Genomic DNA, 7,495 nt, shown 5'->3' with positions numbered 1-7,495 from the left:
TTTATGCATCTATGAACCTTGGTGAGTTAAAACAAGTTGGTGTTATAATTCAATTAGCCGATCATTCTAACGTTTATCCCAAGGGAGTCCTTGAGGATGTTTTAGTGCAGGTCAATCATCTCATCTTTCCTGCAGATTTTTATGTCTTAGAAATGGAGGATTCGAGCCATGCTCCATCATTGCCAATCTTGCTAGGTCGTCCGTTCATGAAAACAGCCCAAACAAAGATTGATGTGGCCAAGGGAGCACTAACAATGGAGTTTGGTGGTGATATAATTAAATTCAATGTTTATGACTCTATTAAGAATCCTAATGATGGTCATTCTTGTTTTGCCATTGATGTGCATAAGGATATAGGGCCGAAAGGATCCACACATGTCAAGAAGGATGTATCAAGAACCACCATTAGAGAGGAACTTGGAGTGATTGCCCTACAACCACCCAATATGGCTGAAAGTAGCCATAGTGACATTGTTGATAGGGCTGCCGTTTTTGAGCCTTCACCACATTATGTTTGTAAGTCTTCATTCCCAATTTCAATTCCCATTTCAACTAATAGGATGTTACCTTCTTTGGTGCAGGTGCCCAACCGATTTCAAGGTGGTATGGACTTTCGGAACCAAAACACCACCATCAGGGAGGATCACTATCCCCTCCCATTCATTGAGCCATATTATGCAAATGTTGAAGGGCAGGTTGTGGAGGACATCACCCACTATGCCTTGGGTTCCCATGAAGGTTGATCAATGTGGCATCGTCCGGCTGCAAGATGTAAAAGAAAGCGCTACTTGGGAGGCAACCCATGCAATCAACAAAGGAAGAACTTAGGAATCGCTCCAAACTCATATTTGCGTCCCTAAACCTTTTCCTTGGTTGCTTACTTTATGTTTTGTGTGATGTGTTTATTTGTGTGTTCCTTTGCTGTTAGTTTCGTTTAAAACATTGAGGACAATGTTTAGTTTAAGTGTGGGGGGGGGGGGGGGGGGTAACATTCTGTTTTGAACTATTTTTGCATGAAATTCATAGGGTATTACCACCTAACATGTCTAAACTTGTTTTCCCATTGTTTTAAGTGTTTTTAACATGTTTTGAAGTCTTTTTATGTGTTACTTTGAAAAAATCCGAAAAATAGTTTGAAACAACTAAAAAGAGTCAGTTTTGTGTTTGTTTTTGTGTGTTTGTGTCTTAGGATACCTTCCAACACAATGATGAGGATTTGATTTTTATGTGCATGGCTGTGAAAGAGAGTTATAAACATGGATAGAAGTTTGATATATTCTTGGTTTATACTTGGTTATAGTTGTTGTTTATGAATTCATGTTTAATCCCAAAGAAAAAAAAAAGTTTTTGTAATATGCTTGAAGGAAGGAACTTAGAATAACATTACAACCCTGAGAGACTTGAGCTTTAAACATTCTTTGGAGAGTATTAATTGATAGAAGCATATTTAGGCGACTTACTTAGCTTGTTTTCGTGCATTTATATTGTTAATTCATAGTTGTTTTAGTCGTTTAAGCCATTTTCGTGTGTTTTTAGGTTCATATGGCTAAGGAAGCAAAAAGATGCATTTTGGAGCATTTTGGAGCAAAATTGGACTTGGAATGGATAGCTTATGTTTGGAGCAAAAGGAATGGACGAAATTGAAGGATTCCTAATCCATTGCAGCCACATGCACCCATAATCATTCACACCTTGCAGCCACATGCATTCACATGCATAAATCAGCCACATGCATCTCCCATCACCATATCAGATTTCCATCATATTCACATGCATTCCATCCTTTAAAACATTGCACATGCACTCCCTTTAATTAATTAAGCCACATGCACTCCCATCCATTTCATCATTGCAGCCAACACATGCTTTCACATGCATTTTCAGATTGTCCCCTTGCACATGCAGCCACATATTCATTGCACATGCAATTCCAACCCACATGCATCCTTTAATCATTCAAACATGCAGCCACATTCCCTCCTAGCTGTCATGTTCCCCCCATTTCACTTATAAATAAGCATCCATTGCATTCATTCTCATTCACTCTTCCATATTCCAGAAATTCGTCAAAACCTCTCCACACCCTTGCAGCAGCCACCAAAACACTTTTCTCCTCCATTGCAGCCACTCCAACCACTCCCCAAACCATTCACACCATCAAACTATCCTTAGACCTTGTGCTACAACGAAGAGGAAGATAAGAGGGCCTAAACGTTCATACAATTCAAGTTTGAGTTGTTGGAATGTTTAGGTGTTTCTTTGATTTCAATGTTTAATTTCAATACTCTTTGTTTTGTACGAATGAGGAATGGAAGAGAAGAGGGCCTAAACGTTCATACAATTCAAGTTTGAGTTGTTGGAATGTTTAGGTGTTTCTTTGATTCCAATGTTTAAATTCAACTAAACCCCCCTTGGCTAGGGGGGAATTCGAAATATATGTTTATGCTTGCATTTTGATTTGATTACTTCTAATTGCGTTTCATAAGTTGTGGATTCAATTTGTTTAACCGTTTGATTGATAACTTATTTATGTATGTTTATTGAGAATGCGTGCTTAATTTTCATGCATGAATATGACGCTAGAATATAAGTGAGTTTCACCTAATACTTACGAACTTATATTCACAAGTAGTGGAGGTTGCTTATAAACAATCGCGTTAAACAAATTCTTGGCATAAGTTTCATGCAATCATAGTAACGAATGCCTCGTCAACACTTATAATTTTCATAGAGCGTAATGATTCTTGCTTGTACCTCTTCTATGCATTCATGTTGAGGACTTGTGGGGAATGTTTTGAATTGTCGCATGCATCATCCAATTCAATAACGTTAGGAAGATTTGAAGGTTAATTAGTGCATCACGGTTAACTTGGGGTGTTGAGTATCATAGTTTATTGAAATGCAATTGGAAATCATTTTATTATGCAAGTATAACATGTATGGAGATGAACCCCTTAGCTAGGTTCCCATCCATTCAATTCCATCAAATTCATCTTTACATTCTGTCTAGTTTATTAACTTCTTTCGTTATTTCAATTCTCGTCAATTTAAAACACCCCCCTTTACTTTCTTGTTCTTTAGTGTTTAGACTTTGTTTAGTTTATGTTTTAAAGTGTTTTGATTCAATTTATTTCCCAAAATTCGTCCAAATTCACCAAAGTGCTCAAAACTGCCCAGAAAGTGATTTTAAGGCTGTTTTAAGTGTTTTGGGTGATGTTTGAGTCTTTTGGTTTGTTTTAGTGTTTTAAAGTTTAGTTTTGCATTCTTTGAGTCTAGTATAGTGTTTTATATTGTGTTTTTGTGTTTGAATCAAACCATAATCTTAAATTCGTCCAACATTGGGTTTAAGGTCAGAAACTGCCTAGTTAGTGTTTTTAGGCAGTTTTGAGTCTTTTGAACTTGTTTTGAGTCCTTTGAGTCTTTGTGAACGTTTTTAACTTTATTTTACGTTTTTGAGTCAGTTTCCAAGTGATTTGCAATCCCTCCTAATCCCCGGTTAAGAACGATCCCTACTTATACTTATACTACAATTGACAAAAAGAGGGTTTAATTTGTGTGCGTATAATTCTCACATCAAATTTTGGCGCCGTTGCCGGGGATTAGTAAATTTGCTAATGTCTTGGATTGTTCGTTTCTGTTTTGTATTTTAGTTTTAGTTTTTTATTTGTGTTTTGTTTGTTGATTTTAAGTACTAGAGAAGAACAACATGGCACTTGATAATGCTTCTCTTTTGTCACAGCTCATGGAACGGTCCCAAATGCAAAGCGTTGATATATTTGATCTTCAATCAAGGAATAACGTGTTTTCCAATACTTACAATTCAGATTGGAGTGATCATTCAAACTCTATGTGGTGGGAAGCTCAACATGTTCAAGAAGAAGGATATTGGCAGCCACCACAACCTCATATTCAATATGCCCAACCAAATTCAAGTTCGTCAATAGATTATAATCAAAAGCTTAATGAATTAATTTGTTTGGTGCAGGGCTCACAAAATCAAGAGAATGAGGCTCAACAAGAAGGATATTGGCAGCCATATGAGGAGTTCTATTCAACGCCTATGCAGACACCACAAAGGTTGGACCTCTTGGAAAAGCAAATTGGGCAGATCGCGGAGTTCGTAGGACAGTTTCGAGACCAAGGCGAACTCCCTAGTTCAACCATTGAAAACTCGAAGGAAGATTTTGAAATCCATAATGCTATCACTTTGGGAAGTGCTATGGAGGTTGGAGCTGACCTAAAAATGTCCAAACATAGCCTAGAAGTGGATGAGGAGTTGCAATTTGAGGAAGAGGAATACACCCAACCCACGTCAAGGGTGGAAACACCTTTAACGGAGGCACCTATTGCTCCTACGCCATCTAATTCAAGTAAGGTTGTTCCAAATTTAATTAATTCTAACCCCATTCCACCTAATATCCCTATTCCTTGCAGGTTCATGAATTCCAAGGAAGAAGAAAGTGAAAAAGACATCTTGGAAGCCCTTCCAAAGGTGCAAAGTAGGGAATATCATGAATTCATCAAAGAGGACGTTCTTGAGGCAAACAACCCCAAAGAAGTTGAATTTTATGACACAAGACAAGGACCAATCCTCACATCAAATCTGTCCAAGGGCAAAGTTCCTGAAATGTTCAAAGAAGATGTGTTTATCCTTGAGTTCATGTCGGAGCACATAAGTAAGCCACCTCCTCCAATTTCAATTTTCTTTTATACTAACATGTTGTTAATGATTCAGGCATCCAATCTTGAATTTAAACCATTACCGGATCATTTTAAGTATCACCGCCCATTCAAAGATAAATTCCATGCCGATTAATTCAGAAAAAAAAAAAAGAAAAAAAAAAAGAAAAAAAAAAAAGAGAAAAAAAAAAAAAAGAAAAATAATAAAAATAAAGCAGATGTAGCCTTCACAGAGGTTGTTTGCTTGAGGCCCCACTACGTGGCTTTACTCTTGAAGCGGAAGGTGTAGGAACAGAAGGCATCGGAACGGAAGGCATCGAAGCAGAAGACATAGGAACGGAAGGCATCGGAGCGGGAGGCATCGGAGCTAGAGCATTCCAGGCCTCAATACTTGGCCAAACGCTGGATGACCCAGGAAAAAGGTGCCTCTGAAGATAACCCGAAAACCTCTGACGGTCGCTTTGAATCCGACCTTCAGACTCTTGCAGCTCATCAAGCTTCCTCTTCATGCCCGTCGAATAGTTGTTTGCAAGCACGTGCAAACTTCTATTCTCATACTTCAGCTGCTGGACCTCCTGCTTGAGACTTTCCACCTCTGCCATCAATGATTCCACCTAACGGGAGCGGGCAAGCAGGTGTTGGCCCATGTTGGACACAGAACTCGCACACTGAACACTAAGTGCGAGGGACTCTTGAACGGCCAACTCATCGGACCGTCCTGACAGCAGCCTACTATCTTTTGGAGTGAGGAGGTTCCTAGCTACTATTGTAGCTGTTGTGGCATCCTGCATCACGGAGTCTTCACCTGTAAGAAGACCGTTAGAAGATAAGAAAGAAGGGCGCCATACGTTACCTTGACGCGGCGCGCCCGTATCACTGCTAAGGCTCAATTCCAAGCTAAGGTTCGATGAGTTTGCCATTTTTCAAAAGTGTTCAAAGAGAAGGGATGGAGTTAAATTTCAAAGGGCCGGAGTCGATTTTCAAGAATGGGAAGTCTTCAGAGTGTGTTTGTTGGCGGTGATCGATACCTCTATAAGAAGCCAAGGCGACGCGTCCTCCAATTCAAAAAGCCGGAATTTCCGGCGAAATTTAGGCGACGCTTTCTCGGCTTTTCAGAAAACGCGTTCAACTTTGTCAAAAGATTTCTGACAAAGCTGAAAACACGTGGAGGCCATCATCGCAACTACACGTCTTTAGCCGACAAGCGCAAAGTTCGGCGACGCTTTCTCTGCTTTTCAGAAAACGCGTACAACTTTGTCAAAAGGAGCCGCATCCGCACTACCACGTGTCGTTCAGAAAGCAAAGGGGCGTCGTTCAGAAATCGAAGGGGCGCCTGCTGAGAAATCGAAGAGGCGTCGTTCTGATATCGAAGAGACATTTGTCGACAAGGGTAAAAGAATAGTACCACCATTTGATATTATCTCTATATATGTCGACCTTCGTCTTTTATGGCAAGGCAAACCTGAAGAACCATGCCCAACTCTCTCTCACCTCTGAGGGCGCACTCCCAGCAAAGCCTTTCGAAATACTCAATTCTTTCTTCTTCCCCAAAGATGATACCAGATGCCTGGAGTACAGATGACCCAGGAGGAAACGGCGGATTGAAGTATGCTGATTCATTCACCGCTTCTTCAAAAGCAAAGGTATCTCATATCATCAAGGTCAAAAGCAAAAGTATCTCATATCATGCTCTTTCCCTGTCTTTTTCTTTGTCCTTGTTCTTACTCGCATGGCAAAGTAAAAGAAGCAATCAGCCGGCACTTGGAGTCAGTCTTCCGATCTGGAGCCAACTGCCTGGAATCTATTCCTGATTGCTTACCTAGCGTTGCTCTCGAGTAGTCATCTTCAACGGTTGATACACTTCCAGAGAAGGGACCACTTCTGCAAAGGGGAGCGAGTAAGGCAAGTGAAAATGATACATTGAAGCATGTGGAGACAAACTTAGGCTGAGTTATCCTCCAACCCTTTTCAATACGAATTGGAAAGATTGAACAAAGAAACAGACCAAAGGGGTAAGCTCAGACCTTCGGGGAAGACCAAAAGAATCCTCCAGCCCAGTAACACAAAGGAAAATCAACAAGTGGAGGAGACCAAAAGAATCCTGCTGCCCAGTTCAACAGTAGCACAAAGGAAAATCAATGATGGGCGGAAACCAGTTCAAGAGTAAGCCTGTGGAGTCACTATGATCAAAGCCTCAATGCAATTACCAAGGAGAAGAGGGAATTTACACTCCATAACCAGATTTGCGTCCCTAAACTCTTCTCTTTGTTAATTACATTCTGCCATGTTTAGTATGTTTAAATGCTTTTTGTGTGTTTACTTATGCTTTGTTTAAATCTATGCTTAAAACATTGAGGACAATGTTTGATTTAAGTGTGGGGGGGTAACTAATGTTGTTAATGCAAATTCGTGGGATTTTATCACCCATAACTTCAAATGTTGTTCCTTGCTGTTTTAAGGTGTTTTTAAGTTGTTTTAGAGTGTTTTAGTATGTTTTGTTTTTATAACTCCGAAAATACCATAAAAATTTGAAAAAATTGTTTTGAAAAGCCTAAAAAGAGTGTTTTGAGTCATTTTTGTGTGTTTGTGTCTTAGGGTACCTTCCAACACAATGATAAGGATTTGGTTTGTAATTGCATGACTGTTTAAAAGAGTTATGAACATAGAGAAAAGTTTGATTTACTCTTGGTATATGCTTGGTTATGGTTATAATGTATGACTTCACATGCAATCATAAAAGAAAAATTCGTTTTTGTAACATGCTTGAAGGAAGGAACTCAAACAAACGCTACATCCCTGTGAGACTCGAGCCACT

This window comes from Pyrus communis, chromosome 5 (genome assembly GCF_041283825.1).
Source record: "Pyrus communis isolate YQ-2024b chromosome 5, ASM4128382v1, whole genome shotgun sequence".
Classification (NCBI taxonomy): domain Eukaryota; kingdom Viridiplantae; phylum Streptophyta; class Magnoliopsida; order Rosales; family Rosaceae; genus Pyrus; species Pyrus communis.
The sequence above is the reverse complement of the archived record's forward strand: the minus strand, read 5'-3'. Positions refer to the sequence as shown.